Source organism: Papio anubis, chromosome 11 (assembly GCF_008728515.1).
Source record: "Papio anubis isolate 15944 chromosome 11, Panubis1.0, whole genome shotgun sequence".
NCBI lineage: Eukaryota > Metazoa > Chordata > Mammalia > Primates > Cercopithecidae > Papio > Papio anubis.
Genome location: NC_044986.1, coordinates 57,353,218 through 57,369,858, shown reverse-complemented (window position 1 = coordinate 57,369,858; position 16,641 = coordinate 57,353,218). Strand labels below are relative to the sequence as shown.

At 38.5% G+C, this 16,641-nt stretch overlaps 1 long non-coding RNA gene across 1 annotated transcript in view; it reads left to right on the top strand.

The window, feature by feature from the left end:
* The window catches only part of LOC103887594, a 116,564-nt gene extending 100,169 nt beyond the window's left edge, over nucleotides 1-16,395 (top strand). Inside the window, exons 3-4 of the long non-coding RNA XR_651754.4 lie at nucleotides 13,865-14,007; nucleotides 14,464-16,395. This is a non-coding gene — a long non-coding RNA (uncharacterized LOC103887594). The remainder of the gene's footprint in view (nucleotides 1-13,864; nucleotides 14,008-14,463) is intronic.
* Nucleotides 16,396-16,641: the final 246 nt, after the last annotated feature.

Here is a 16,641-nt window from a genome sequence, read left to right as displayed (position 1 = left end):
TGGTCTCAAACTCCTGACCTCAAGTGATCTGCCTGCTTTGGCCTCCCAAAGTGCTGGGATTACAGGTGTGAGCCACTGTGCCCAGCCTCATTTCACCTTCTTTAAACTTGGTTTCAAGGAAGGCATTACTCTCATTCTCATCAGTGTAAAATTTTCTGCAAGGAGTTAGAAGAGTTACTCTTTTCCTAAGGAAATGGATGTGACGGGGAGACAAGCATGCTGCCACTTTAGTGAATGATGGCAGTTCTAGGCATTGGTAGGACAAGCTGTTTTTTATATTATCATTAACCCAACATTTCCTTGAATGTATATCTGCACATAGGTAATTTGAAATAATACCCAACAGGAAAAAAAAAATAGAATTAACCAGACTAAAAACATGGACCCTAATCTGAACAAAATCCAGTGATTATATTTTATTGACTAATAAAAAAAAAATTAAATGTTTAAGTTTTTTGTGGTCATTTTTTATCACTCATAAAGATGGCCCCTAGGCAGTCATGTTTATGGTTTGCACTTGATTAAACATTGTGGTCGCTTGATCCAAGCTGAGCCAATCAAGTTCCTCCTCCTGGTGAGCTGGAATCACAGTTAAAATCCTATTCAAATGTAGGTTTCTCTCTTGACCTCAGGGGTTGGGATAAGGCTGTCTGCTGACACAGTGAGAAATCCAGTCTGCAGTGGGAGAAGGGATGGAGCGGAAAGCAGGAATGAGACACTAAGAGTGTGTCTTCCCTAAGTTATGGGACTTTGCCTTTTCCTGGCTCCAAATCCTTTGAGCCCAGGGCTCCATGAGATGCTCCAATTTCTGTGTAAAGACCAACCAAAATATGGTGGAAGTGCAGAGGGAGGCATCGTTTTCTTAAACTGGATTTGTTAGCCACATTATGTAGTTTCAAAGGACAGAACTATGAGATAGTGGGAAAAACTGGTCAAAATATGTTGATGCCATGAAATGTTGAATCCCAGTGCCATTATTTGGCCAATTTATTTCATCTTTCTGAGGTTCAGTATCCCCATTTATAAATGAGGAATATGTTTCCAATCTTATAGGATTTTTGTAAAAATTAACTCACATATGTATAGTAGGTGGGTCTAGCTATAACGATTAGACCTAGTACCTGGAGAAAAGTTACAGGATGGGCAAAGGTCATACCTTGGAAGGTCTTATGTGCCAGGCTAAGAAGGTAAAACTTTAAATTGCAGGCAACCAAGTAATTAAAGGGCTTTGTAGAGAGGAAAGACATGGTTAAATTTGCCTTTAAAGGAGATCACAGACAGAGTACTGAGCAGTGAGGTTCGGAGAGGACACAGGAAACAGAAAAAAACAGGGACCTGTAGTAGTGAGAAGGTTGTGGCTGAAGTCCAGGGTATTAATTATGGAGGCCTGGAAGGAGCAGCTGGCATGGGGTTTAGAACGTGGGAGACAACATTCTCCTAGTTCTCTCAGATACAGAGTGCATTTATGAATGGAGTTAACTGAGTTCTTTCTATTGCATGGCACCTGCAGAGAGGGTTGTTGAGTTTCGTTGCTGTTATTTTTTAAAGTTACCTGTCTGTGAAGTATACCACAAGGGAGAAAGTGTTTTGTATGTTAGGACCTTGGCAGATAGACATCAGAATGTCAGGGAAGTTTCGGACAATATCACTATTGTCTTTAATCCCCAATTATAGGATGAAAAATCTCTTTATTCAAAATAAACCTCAAATAAAGCCCCACATTATCCATTATAGCGCAGAACCAAAGCATCACTGTTCTTTATCTAAGAAGGTATGATATATCAAAATCCATATGTCAACAAGGAGAATAACTGTTAAGGGTCAGGAAGAATCAGAGGGGACTGGTGGCTTTATCTTTTGGGGCACATTGAAGCAGTTTCAGAACCCCCACTTTTTCAGGTACCATCTGTGACCTCGTTGTTTAAATGTGAGCTCTCCAGACAGCAACAAAAGGAAAGATAAAATGTTCCAGTTGCCCACAATTAGTTTAGAAATTCAATAAATATATATGTGTTAAGCATGTGACTCTCTTTCTCTCTCTCTCTCTCTCTTTTTTTTTTTTTTTTGCCTGTGCTTATTCTAATTATAGTTGGGAGTCAGGAGCAAAGAAAAAATTTAAGTTTTATGGAAATGCTTAATTTACAGGATGCAAGTAAAACTCTTTACAACAGTTTTGGAATTACAATAAAAGATGAGATGTTTCCAAGAATCTGTGCAGCAAACTGAATACATCAGTCTCATCTGACCCGCTGCCCTTCTCCACACCTACTCGTGTGGTTCCTCACTCCCAACACATACAGATCATTTTAGACATTGTGCTTAACACCTTAGTACCTCTTTGGGTCCAGTGGGGATAAGATTAAAGGGGGACACCTTCCTCCTTCTGAATTCTAATACCTGAAATTATTTTCTTGAGAATAATGAGATTTAATGCTATAATTTCTATGTGAATGTGCTGTAGATGGCAGATATTATAAATATGCAGAATATTCCTTAGAATACAATCATAAGAAAATACACATTTTACCTTCTGTGGCTTTTTTTTTTTTTTTTTTTTGACAGAGTCTCACTCTGTCACCCAGGCTGGAGTGCAGTGGTGTGATCTTGGCTCACTGCAACCTCCGCCTCCCAGGTTCAAGCAATTCTCCTGCCTCAGCCTCCCGAGTAGCTGGGATTACAGGCATGTGCCACCACACCCAGCTAATTTTTTTGTATATTTATTAGAGATGGAGTTTCACCATTTTGGTCTCGATCTCCTGACCTCATAATCAGCCCACCTCGGCCTCCCAAAGTGCTGGGATTACAGGCGGCGTGACCCACCTCACCCGGCCTACGTTCTGTAGCTTTTAAGTCCATAGATCATCCCAATACCTTGACAGATAATAGGTTTTGCAAGACAGCTCTGGGGATTTGGTATCCCTAGGCTTCAGCACATATTAATTATTCATCCTGTACAAGATACCTAACTTGCTCTCTTTCAGTTTCGTCAACTATAAAATGGGGATAATAATGGTACCTACAACACAGTCATGGGGTTGGGGTGAGTTCATTAACAATTCAAGTAAAGGGCTCTATCATTATTATAACTATTACCATGATTATTTTTGTTTCTCAGAAACCAAGTGATAATGAAGATAGGAGAAAAGGTCTTGAGATTTCTCCAAAATACAATTTAGTATGATGGTTCTTTACATCCAAGATTTGTTGGTGCCCCACATGAACAGCTTTGAAATACCTATTCTGCTTAGCTTTGCAGACAATCACAGCTCTCTCCCTTCCCACTTCCTCCTCTTAGTGGCTCAAAGCTGAACTTGAACTCTGTGTAGAGGATTTACTGATGAAGGAAACAAGGATAGGCTGGAGGCAGATGGCATGAACCCACATCCTGTTTCTGCTACTTGGACAAGTTCTTTAGCCTCTCCAAATCCTTACTTTGTCCTCTCTAAAGCAGGATTAAAGATGTCCACCTAGAGAATTGTTGTGATTAGTAGATTGAATGAAAGGATAAATGTAAAACAAATATAAAATGTCATCATGGTAGAAAAAAGGGCAATGTGTTTCCTTCCTAGCTGAACCTGAAGACACCTGTCTCAAGAGATCCTCCCACCTCAGCCTCCTCAGTAGCTGGGACTACAGGTGCATGCCACACAATGCCTGGCTAATGTTTTTATTTTTTGTAGAGACGGGGTCTCTCTGTGTTGCCCAGGCTGGTGTCAAACTCCTGGCCTCAAGCAATCTTCCCACCTTGGCTTTGCAAACCTCTAAGATTACAGGTATCAGCCATCATGCCCTGCCTGTGGTTCACTTTTTAAATGAAACCCTTTCAGATTTAATAGGGAGGGAAAATATCCTCTCTTTTCCCTGTTCATATGGACAAACTCAAGCCCAAGCTAAAATCAGTGAAAGATCAGTCAACAACAACAAAAAGTTGTGGGTTTTTATTGATGTTTCTTTTTTATAAATGTGAACCTAGGGGGACACAGGCTGCCTTTTAAATCTTTATCCATTTAGAGTCTGCCTATCTTGTGTTAGAAGTACACACAATACAGTTGGATAAATTTTAAAAATTACAACATTGTAGCAAAGGGAAAAATAAGGATGAGAAAATAAAAGAGCATAAAACATGTGTAGCATAAATTGTTAGTGGAGGACCACAAATTTAGTTTCATACTTCCAAGTGAGAGGAAGAAAAAATGACCAGTTGTGAGATTTATAGCATGCATAAGATGAAAAGCCAGATATTCTGGTGAGATGTAGCTGTCCCTGGTATTGGGATTGGAGACAGATTTTGCCCATATGTCCTTATGAGGGAAGAAAGCTTCACAACTTTTCAACTAGACTCCTTGCATCCAGTCGTGTCCAGTAAATCCATCTTCCACTAGAAACTTAAATTATCTTCTCAATGAACAAAGTTTATATCATTCCCAACTTAAAATCTCTAGCCCCCCCCCCCCTTTTTTTTTTTTGAGATGGAGTGCAGTGGTACAATCTCAGCTCACTGCAACCTCCACTTCTTGGGTTCAAGCAATTCTCCTGCCTCAGCCTCCTGAGAAACTGGGATTACAGGAGTAAGCCACCACACCCAGCTAATTTTTGTATTTTTAATAGAGACAGGATTTCACCATGTTGGCCAGGATGGTCTTGATCTCTTGACCTAGTAATCCCCCCACCTCAGCCTCCCAAAGTGCTGGGATTAAATGCATGAGCCACCACGCCCGGCCAGCTATCTTTTTTGTGCTCAAAAGCAATACAGAAATATTGCTTCTGAGAGGTGTTGTGCTGGTAAATGTTTAACTATCAGTTCTTGGAAACAGACAGGGACCCTGACTTTTAGCACTTGCCAGTTACTGAAGTATAAGTAATCCTAACATGGCCAACTTGAAGCTACCAAAAGTGGATTGGAAATAATTTCCACTATACAGATATAATAGATATAAATAACTTCAAGAACCTAGATAATAGTAAAGTCAGTAGTTAGGAAGTGATAAGTTTTAAAGATTTTTAAAAATATGATTTACTTAGTCATAAGTTTATAATTAAATATTTTTTAGAGAGTGAGAGATGAGATTTCACTATGTTGCACGAGGCTGGCCTTGAACTCTGGGCCCAAGCAATCCTCATGTCTCAGCCTCCTGAGTATCTGGGACTACCTGGGCATCACCACACCTAGCAACTTAATTTTTAATAATAACTGTTGAACAATAGCTTGAAAAATTTCTATTTAGCAACTGACTCTGTTGAACTTGTATCAAGCTGGCTGCAACACATCGCAGGGGCTGAAGCATCACAAGATCTGTCCCCAGCTGTCTTCTCCAGGATCATCTTTGGCTACTTGCTCTCTCATACCTTCTGCTCCAGACATTCTGAAGTACCACAAATAATCTAAGCTTTTCCTTAGATAATAATCAGAGCTTTTGTATACCCTGTTCCTTTTGACTGGAATTTGTTGACTAACTCCTCCTTGTCCTCCAGATCTCCATTTACAATGTTTCACTCTAAGAAGTCTTCTTTGGCACTATAAATTGGTGTGGTGATTGTTTGGAGAAGAATTAATATTGCACAATCTTGATTTTTGTCCCGATTCCTGGTGGTAATCTCTAAGTCCTTGGAAAGTTCTGCCTGATAGGAGTGTCTTTGTTTACTTGGGCCACACCTAATAGTGTAAGTTAACAGTGCGATTTACAATGAGGGCTTTGGATCACCATGGGGTGTATAGATTTGACCTCCATAGAGGATGAAAACTAAGGTCAGGAACATGAATAGTCGACCATATCTATGTAACTGAGCCCCAATAAAAACTCTGCACATCAGGGCTCAGGAGAACTTTTCTGAGGACACTAATACTCCATATGTATGGTCACACATTGCTACTGGGAGAAGTTTGCAATGTCTGTGATTCCACTGTTGAGGGGCAGGAACAATTGGTAGCTGGCATTTGGAATTCTCCTGAACCTTGCCCCATGCACTGCTTCCCTTGGCTGATTTTCGTCTGTATCTCTTTGCTATGATAAGCCATAATTATGAGTAAAACAGCTTTCTGTGAGTTTTGTGAGTACTTCTAGCAAGTTATTGATCCTGAGGTGGTCTTAGAGTCCCCCAAACTTTCAACTGGTGTCAGAAGGGAGGGTAGTTTTGGGGACTCCCAAACTTTGGGAACTCTCAAACCTTTTAAGTGCTTTCACTCACTGTAATGTATGTACCACCCTATGAAGCATTTTCCTGCTTACCTGTCTGAGAATGGGGACTGTGCCTTGTTCACTATTGCATCCCTAGAACCTAAACCATGGCAAAATGTGGTCACTCAAACATTGGTAGAATGAGTTTAACAGACAATATTATCATATTGCTGTAATAATCACACATTTGTTCCTTAAAATTATTTTTATTTTTACATGAATCAACTAAATTGAAAAAAAAATGACTGATGACCACTCAATAAAACCAATTTCATAAGCAGCCAAGAAGCACGTCTTTATGACTCTCTCACTTTGATAATTTCATTTCATCTAATAATAATATTTTGATCATAGATGAATGCAAAATTATTTTTCAGGTAAGGTTTCTTCCAACTGACCTTATGATGAAAATTACACTGAAGAATATGATGTCTTGTTTTCTAGGATATACCTGGAGGATAGATTAAAGGGTTGCTCCAGGAGCTTCATAAGCCAGCTGAGTCCAGGATAGGATTAACATCAACCTGGGAAAATACACACATTCAACCAGAATACTTGGCCGAGTAGAAGCCTACTTCAAGGCTGGCCAGAGATAACCAGCTTTCTTTTGTTAATTCTACATGAAAGTAAAAAGATCTGAGAACGTAATCTGAATCTACTGCAGAGAATACAATCAAGTCCCTTTGCCCTGTAAATCAATGTATTCAACTGCAGAATGAGGATAAGAATATTCACCTTGCTTCACAAAATGTTGTGGAGATCAAAGGAGACGATAAGCATAAGAACTTTGGAAATACTAAAGCATGTACACAATTTTGCTTTTTCTCTTACTGTTCACATATGAGAGACCCGATGCCACCTGGACACTTGCTTAACAGTGTTTAAGACTGTTAATTAGTCTAAAGAAAACAGAAACAATGTATCATCTAAGTTTACAGGTAGCAGGTCAAAACTGTGGCTTAATGGCAACAACTAATTTTTATTGAGTACTCACTGGACACTGGGCCAACCACTTCACATTATATCATTTTATCCTCACAACTCCTCAGGGTACATATATTGTTATCCTCAACTTATAGATGAGGAAACTGAGGCTCAAAGGTATGACATAACCTTGTCTGTGGTCACATCATCAGTAATTAGAAGAGATGAGACTCCAGCTCAACTTGTCTCTGTGAAGTCCAATCTCTTACCAGTATGCAGATATACCCCTCTGTGGAAGGACTTGGAGAGGGAATACGTGATGAGTGAATTTTTGGTCATTGTGCAGCTATGATTAGAGATTTAGCCATAGCTCTCACCATATTCACATGAGAGCTAGAAGGGATAAAGAGAGGTGTTGTATGAATATTTTAACATGAAATGTAACTTCTTCTACTAACCATAACAAATACCACAACTCCCATTTCAGATTGGACCCCAAAGATGTGATAAGATTGCCCACAGGAAGCTTGCAATTTAGGTTTATTTTATAATCCATTTGAATAGGGTGATGAGATAAAACTAATTCATGACAACTTGTTCTCAAATTGTGAATTTTGGGGAACATTTCCAGTATTCATTAGGTCTCAGATTCACACTTTCACCTGTGTGTTTAAGAGCTGTTTTATTAATTCCTAGAGCAGGAGGATGAAATCTATGGAAGAATTGACTTTGTCTCCTTTGCCTCCTAAATTTGCAATTTTTAATGTCAATACAGTAAGTTGAGAATGGTTGTCAGGAGTCTTCTTAGTCCCAAATCCCCTCCCTGTTAAATCTCTTGTCTTTTTTATGCTTATTTGTTCTTCATGATGAGTTCTTCTCAAATGTGAATCCTGTTTTAACTGTACTGTATATGGACTAGGCTTTGTTAGAAAGAGGTTCCTCCTCATCATCTATAATAGCTTTCTTGGTCAATAAATACTAATACTGACCCTATTTTAAGGCCAGTATACCCTGAATGCCTCTGAGCTTAATGCTACAGAGACTTTCAGTGAATTTCTGATGTTCAGCATAAAAACTTAGCTAGAGAGAAAACGGCTGTCATCTGAATGCTGGATTCACAGGTGTCTTCTCAAGTAGCAGAGCTTAGCATTTTCTCAAGGCAATTGAGTGATTATGCCCATGTTAAAATTGATCAAATTCTTCTCTTTACTGTGCTGATCTAATTGTGCACTGGGTTATTTCTTCCTAATGACCTATGGCACCAGCTAGTCCACGTTGATTAGTGTCTTGATCAGACTGGGGTACACTTTGCAGACTTTTTCTTATACAAATGCTGTAATTCCCACCCTACTCCCACCCCTCAACCGTAGACCCTACCAATGTGTTTGAAATTTCACAACCCTGTTAATAATTTAGAAGTGTTCTATTATTCCCCCCTAGTAGTAACTCATGCTCAGGGAAAAATAATTCAGAACAGATGTTCTCCATTTTGTTTTTCTGCCTACCTGACAAAAAGAGATTTTTGGCAACAGTGACATCAGAAAAAAAAATATTGAAAAAAAAATGCTTGGGGAAGAGAAGGAGCTGAACAGATGTTGTAGTCAAATCCTGACTTTCCATACAAATTGGGATCAATGTGGGGAGGCAGGAGGGGTACAAGGAAGGGGAAGACAATGCCATTGACCTCCTCTGCCTCTCATCTGTGTAAGGAGCAGGTCTGCCCTCAATGTTCCTACATTTTCTTCTTTTCTTCTATTTCCTACTCAATTTTTCTTCCCTTTCAACTATCTCAGACTATCATTTGAGGCTCCACACACACCCTCCATGAAATCTCCCCCACTTTGTTAAGTATTTTTGATAAAAGAGAGTCAATGGTATCAATTACCCTGATGATTTTGTCCATTATTTGTTTTGCATGCCAATTAATGTATATCCATGTCAGGATGAATAGAAACATATGAACACCTAACGGCATTTCTAAGGTGGGAGTTGGTTGGCTAGAGCAACAAGCAGACATATTCTTTAAATTTAAAAAGATTTGTCAACTAGAGATTTTTTTTTAATGCTCTGATTTGATGAGCAAGGAAATAGCTTCAGAAAAATGTATGAGAGTCATATTTATATGGTTGTGAAATTTTTTAAGCAGCAAGGATCTGAAACATGCTTTTTAAAATAGCCAGATAGAAAAATCTTGGTGTGAGCAATTTACACTTGAAGTGACTGTTCTGTCTTTAGAACCCTGGGGAAAGTGAGGTGTTTAATGTATCTTCCAGACAATTACAAAGCAGTCCTTGATCAAAACCCTCTGCGAGAGGTATTGACAAACCTGTCCAACTGCAAGAATCTCCCGTAGAGAAAATGATCTATGAGATTACCTGCTGGCGGGTTCATGGGTCAGATTGTCAATATCTAGAGAAAGATCACAGAAATAAACATTTAGCGTTTGCTGTTCTGACATCTATATTTATGGTCCTGTTAAAGCAGTTGGTCAATCAAAACCAGTTAAAGCAATTATAATTTTCCCCAGCTACATGCAAGAGAAAGAAACTGAACTCTTTGTGATGAGAAGTCAATATAGCAAGATAATCCAAAATTGCTTTTTATTCATGTGGAGTGAATCTGGTACTATTATATCTTTTCCCGTGTAATTGTCTGATTAGATGAATGCAGTGAAGATGCATTAATGTAATGAAGTCAAATACTTAATTACATTTTATTTTTTCTTCCCTTCCTACATTGTTTGAGATTCCCAAAGAATTTGAAACAGAATGGTCCTTTCCCTGTTGAATTTGGCTTCTTTGTATTTGGCAAATATTTATTCTTTTATCTATGTTTCAACTGGAGCTGCAGTGAATGGGTCCATTTTTCTCATGGTTTGACTTCTGCTGTCAAACAATATAGGTGATGTTGTTAGGCATAAAATTATTTTGGAGATGACACAAATCACTAATGTAAGACAGATTCTGTGCTGGATGTTAATGACAAACCCCTTTGAAGGGACAACAGAAAGTATAAACAACAGCGTCTGAAGGAGGCTGTGATTTCCAAAATGTTTACTCAGAGCTTGAAGGCAATCTGTAAAAAGAGGTGTCAGATTGTACTAGGTTGGTGCAAAAGTAATTGCAGTTTTTGCCTTTACCTTTATTGCAAAAACCTGAATTACTTTTGCACCAACCTAATAAATCTTCTGAAGGGCTAAAAGGAAAGACAGATATAGTGAACCACCATCTGCTTTGGTAAACTTGATATTCAAATATTTGAATGGGAAGGAATACAGCTTCTGATTAAAAGCTCAGTTTCTAGAGTTAGACAAAACTGCCTTTATCCAACATGCAGATTACATGACCTCAGGCAAGTTATTTTACCTCCCTAAGCCTCTGTTATCTCATGTGTAAAATGAAAATAATTATCAACATTGCCTGATAGAATTGTTATGAGTTTTAAATTACATAATTCATGCAAAGCTCTTGGTACAGTGTCTGAATCATAGTAAGCACCCAATAAATGTTAGCTCTTGTTATTATTAGAATGCTGACTGGTGTTCAATTCAATGAGCATTTACCTCATGCCTTTTATGTAAGCAAAAAACTAGATGGCTTCAGAAATAAATAACACATGATCTCTGTCCTCAGTTCAGGAGGTTAACTCTAGTACTCACCCTTATATTAGGAAGTAGACTGAAATAAGTGTTTAAAAAAGATATTATAGAAATACTATTAGACCTAGTATATTCTTAACAACCCCTGCTTCCAATCGGACCCATTCTCTATGTGAAAATGGAGGGATCTTTGTACAACTTTTTAACATCCTCCTGTTGAACATAACATCCAAACGATGGACTATGGGGACTAGGCCCTGCCTAATCTGGTATCCAGGGTCCTCATTTGCTGTCACTCTGTCCCTCTTATGTTGCAATTCGTCTCCACCCCACTCCAGGGACTTTGTCCTGTACCTTCCCTCTGCCTGAACTGTTCCTCCTCCTTCTCTTTGCCTAGTTAATTCTCACCTTCAGGCTTCAGCTCTGATGACACTTTCTAAGGGGTGCCTGCTTAACTTCCTCACTGCTCACTGCAACTCTAAACCAATTTCTCTGTGATTTTCTCTTGAACATTCTGTAATTTTTCCTTATGGCCCTTAAATATTTTTCTTATATCTGTGTGTGTGTGTTTTTTTTTTTCTTTTTTTAACTCTATCTCCCACTAGACATAAATTTCTTGAAGGCAGAAACCGTGACTATTTTGATTATCATTGTATGCCCAGCTTCTAGCACTAAGCTTGGCATATAGTAGCGGAAAACCAAACAGTAAGCAAAGGTATTAAGTGGCAATTTTTTAAAAGGTCAAATCATGATTCTCATACAGGTATAAAATGAAAATGTGTTAACAATTTTTGTCATTATTATTATTATTTTGAAATAGGGTCTCACTCTGTCATCTGGGCTGAAGTGCAGTGGCACCATCTTAGCCTCAAACTCCTGGGTCCAAGCAATTCTCCTGCCTCAGCCTCAGAGTAGCTGGGATCACAGGCACATGTCATGATGTCTGGCTAATTTTTAATGTTGAGATTACAAACATGAGCTGCTGCACCCAGCCTAAATCATTATTAATGAGGGAGTCAGGCAGATATTAAACCAATTGAAAGGAGAAGTAAAAGAGTAAGTATATAGAATCCATGTATCGATCTGGAATATTGTAACAAACGAGCAAATTGAGAAAAAAACTGACTTCTTCCACAGTGGGGAGGGAAGTCAACTGAACCTTCACCTGATAGCATTGTTTGCATATTTATAAACAAGAATTGTTTTGCATTACTGTCAGTTATCTGCAACTTACAGAGTTGTAAAATAGCTCAAAGGCAATGAAAAGCTAGAATCAGATAACTTGGAAGACGATGCTCTAAACAATACATGTTTTTCTACTACAGCACACATTTTTCCCTACAACAAATAGACATTCTGGGGGCACACAGCATTTCATTTGGAGGGGACGGTGAGAGAGTTTAGCAGTCATGATAAATGAGGAACAGTTGAGCTAAACCTTGAAATGTTGGTAAGGTTCCAATAATGGCAAAGCACTAGAGATTTTTGTCCTTCTGATAGCAGTGAATTTTTGCAGGCAAGAATATAGTCTGTGAGACAAGATAAGAGGCCATTGCAACAGCCCAGGGGAGAAACTTCTAGAAAAGACAAGGTAACATGCATTGGGGAAGGAAAGGCCCTGAGTACTATTTCTGGTGCCAGCATTCCTTGTGTGACTTTGGAAGAGTTTACAGATCTCTCCAGGCCTAATCTGCTTTTATCATAGGAATGTTAATTTAGCACCCAGCAACAGGGTTACAATGGTGAAGGAAAAACAAGCATGGAACTTAGATTCTAATGTATCTGGGTAATAAGGAAATGTTGACATCCTAAAGGAGCTCCCAAGCTCTAATAAGAGCGTGAGTTGTAGATACACTTTCTAACATCATGTTGAAATGAGAACAATCACCCACCATCTGCAATGGAGATTATTTAGTACATAAATAGTATAGGAAAGAGATTCCTTATCACATTCCTTATCATAATCAAATAGATGAAATATTTTTGATTGTCTTCTAGTACAGGGGCCAGAAAACTTTGTCTGTAAAGGGCCAGATGTTAAATATTTCCAGCTTTGCTGGCTATACTATCTCCATTGCAATCACTTACCCCAGCTGTTGTAGCTTGAAAGCGGCCAGAGACAATATGTAAACAGGATGTGCCCCTGTTCCGATAAAACTTTATTTTTAAAAACAGGCAGTGGGCCAAATATGTCCCAAAAGGCCATATTTTTCTAAACCCCATTTTAAAAGGTGGGTGGTTGGGTACAAAGAAGATCATTAGAATTGTGAATGATCCTTCGAGATACTAGTCTCTAGAGAGTAGAGATCATTTTATTTATCTTTGTTCTAAACAATGACTTACACATAAATTATCAGTACATTGTAAAAGAAAAAAAAAACTTTTTTTAAAGGATTCATCCTTCTCTGAACTTTCAGAGCAATTTGTCTCTCTTACAGAATTTATCACATCTTACCTGGTTTTAGAGTTACCCCTGCAAATATCTTTATTTCCTACTATGATCTAAACTCCTGGAGGAAAGATATCATGCTATTTTCAGTGTTTCCATTTGCTCCCTGAGAGGTGCTTTAAAAAGTGTTTCTTGAATGAGTGAATGATTTCTTCTGTATTTTTGTTGTTTATCACATTTATTTCTAATCTTTCATGGCCTCAATAAAATGCAAGGGCTTCCCCCTTGAGTATGATTAGCAATATCTCAGCAGTTTCCCCAGGAATGAGACCTCTGTCAGAGCAGGATGCTTGCCTGTGATCATAGCTGTCTGTTCCTCACCATTCTCTTTACTTTGTGGGGCTACTCTTGAATAACTGATTATTTGCTTCTTAGGAAATGTCCTTTTAGTGACTGACCGTGACCCATTTAACATAATTCAATGTAGTGTTCCCATATTTCCCCCCCCCTGGGCTGTCCTTTTCGTGTGTCTGAGAGCTTCTTCTTTATGTAAGAAAGGAACAGTGTTTTGTTGTGGATCATTTTATATACCAGACAATGAACTGTCAATGGAAATAGATGTCAGTTGCATTCACATTTCTAGTTTATTTGTTTTTATTTTTTAAAAAATTGTCCTTAAGTGTTCCTTCCCTTGTGAGAACACCAAGGCCTTATTTCCCTGCCTACTAATAGCTTTTTCATGAAGTGAATTTTTTTATTTTTCCTTTTCTTTTTTAGCTTTTAAGCAGTACCAGATGTTGAAAGAACTTTCTCTGATTGGTGTCCAGAGAAAACAAAAAGCATGTATCACTTCAAGCCTGACCTGCAGAAGGAGAAAATGGACTCTACAAAGGCTGCCAGAATTAAACACACTACAGATGGTGTAAAATGAACATTTTAGAGTTGTGTGTTTTTACCCCTGTGCTTTCATTGTTCCGTTTCACACCTGATTACAATATTAACTTTTGTTAAGAAAAGATAAAGTAAAAAACAGAAAAGTCACAAGAAAAAGATTTTATCTTAGACATGTCTTGGCTTATATGATCTCAGGCCACAGTTTACCAAAGGGAGCTCCATGTTCACTCTGTGGGACATTGAGGGACGTTTTGAAAGGGGAAGGGGGTTTTGTGATCAAGTGCTATAGTTTGAATGTATGTGTCCCTCCAAAATCCATAAGTTGCAAGTGAAATTCCAAGGTGATGGTAGAAGGTGAGGCCTTCTGATAGAAGGTGATTAGATCATGACAGCTCTCCTCTCCCAAATAAAATTAATATCCTTTAAAAAGCACTGGAGGGAACTAATTAGGCCTTTTTCCCTTCTGCCTTCTGTCATCTGAGGACATGGAGTTAACTCTTTCTGCCACGTGAGGATGCAGTAACAAGAAGCCACCTTGAAAGCACAGAGCACCCCCACCAGCCACCGAATCTGCTGATGACTTGATCTTCAACTTCCCAGCCTCCAGAGCTCGAAGGAATAAATTTTTCTTTTTATAAATTTCCTAGTCTCGGGTGCTTTTTTATAGCATCACAAATGGACTGAGCCACTAAGTACATGTTAGATCTGATGAGATAAACAAGTTAAGCAAGAGACTAACCAGTACCAGAAACCTCCAAAGGGGCATATATAGTTTTGGCTTTTCTCATAACCTGCACAGAATACTTCTATTGTAGAATATTTTATAAAATAATTGCCCTTGGCATAGACTTGAGAAAGTGCCTTGTGCTAGAAAAAATAAATTTGCTTGAAAAAAAGTAAGCCCATGATTTTTAGTGTCATTAACTCTATAGTATTAACATTAACATGTATGTGTGTTAACAATGTTGATATACATTAACATAGTATAGAAGATAGCCTGTCCTTATCTCCTGTCTCCAAAGAGTATGCAGTCTGGTTGGAAAGTAGGGCACACACACCTAAAAAGTTATTTAATGTGACAGTGCCAAACCAGTGGTCAAGAAAACAATCACTCTACAACTTTTTTTAAAACTATATGTGGTGGTGCCATGGAGATTCTCTGAAGGTACCACAGGGGCACCAATAAGGCAGGAATAGCTAAGGAGAAAGTCAACCAGGAAGGGCTTAAGTTCCTATCCTTGATTTAGAAAATAAGATGTCACTTGAAGAAAAAAATCCCTGTAAAATGCTCAAATGATTAACAGATACTTTTCCACTCAATAAACGAACTGATGTTGCTGCTGTCTCTGTTTGGTTTCCACGGCTGAGCAGACTGCTCCTTCTCGCCCTTGGAAGAGGCAGAAACAGGAAAATAGGTAGTCAAGCAAGATAAGAGGAAGTGGGAAGAGGTGGAAAGAGAGTATGAGAGAAGGTAGAGAAAGCTACACAAGAAGCAAGTGAGGGAAAACAAAATGAAGAAGGAAAAAAGGATGAGAGTGAAAGAGAAAAGTTCCCAGAGCCGCAGGTGGAGGAAGCATTTTAGGGGGTTTTCCTGAGTGCAAGGCTCTGGGTGGTGCAGGGTGGGAAAAAAGAGAAGAGAGAAAGGGGGACCCAAGAAACATGGATGGGATTATGGAGTAGTATTGTTCATGTGTTTAAGATGAAAAATAAAACTCCCTTTTTAAATGCTATTTAGGACTATGCTTTGCTTGAATGTGATTCCGTGTAGATATTGGATCATGTAGGCTCAGAACTCATAACAGTTACACAGATAAATGTGCCATTTGCATTAGGCTTTTTGAAATACTGCAAATAGCTTGAGGACCCCAATATTAACTTTGAGCCTTCTGAGGTGTTCAAGGGTGCCAGGGTGGAAACTCATTCCTTTGATGATGTTGACAAAACCGTGAAGGACTTTTAAAAGTCTAATTAGGAAGTCCAGTGAGATTAACTGCTTTATTATTTGTACCGAACTTGATAAACAATCTGAAATGGTTTGCGTTTTCATACTTAGAATCTCCTGATGCCAAGCCTTGTATCTTGTTTCTAGTTGCTATAGAAATAGTGCAAGGAATCGACTGATTTGTTCAGAAGAATTTATTTCTTTCTGACACCATTGCCTTTAAAAGCAACATTCAGATTATTTATAAAAATTGGGTCATTGCACTGTATGGTAATTATAAATGCTACTATTTTAATTGAAGGCTATGAATAAGACACTTCTGATTTTATCTTGGTTAGATTTGATGGGTCCTTTGAGGTTCTTTTATATCTGGATGTCTAACGTAATTCTCAAGTGTCTTTTTTCCTTCTTTTCTTTCTCCTTCTTTCCCTTCCTTCCATCCTCCTTCCCTCCCACCCTTTCTTTCTTCCTTACTTTCCTGGCAATTCCTTTCTTAGACACTTATAGTTAACTTCAACCAAAGAAGAACTCTTTATTTCCATCCATGCTGCTTTCTGGAACCACTCTTCTTGCTGCTAACAACCATTTCATTTTGGGTGTCTTAAGGGATGCAAATTAATGGAGAAAAAATTCACTGCCTTCCAGAATCATCTCCTGTCTTGAATTTATGGCCCTTGGGAGGCCCAGGGCATGATTCTGAGGTAATTTTCTCTACATA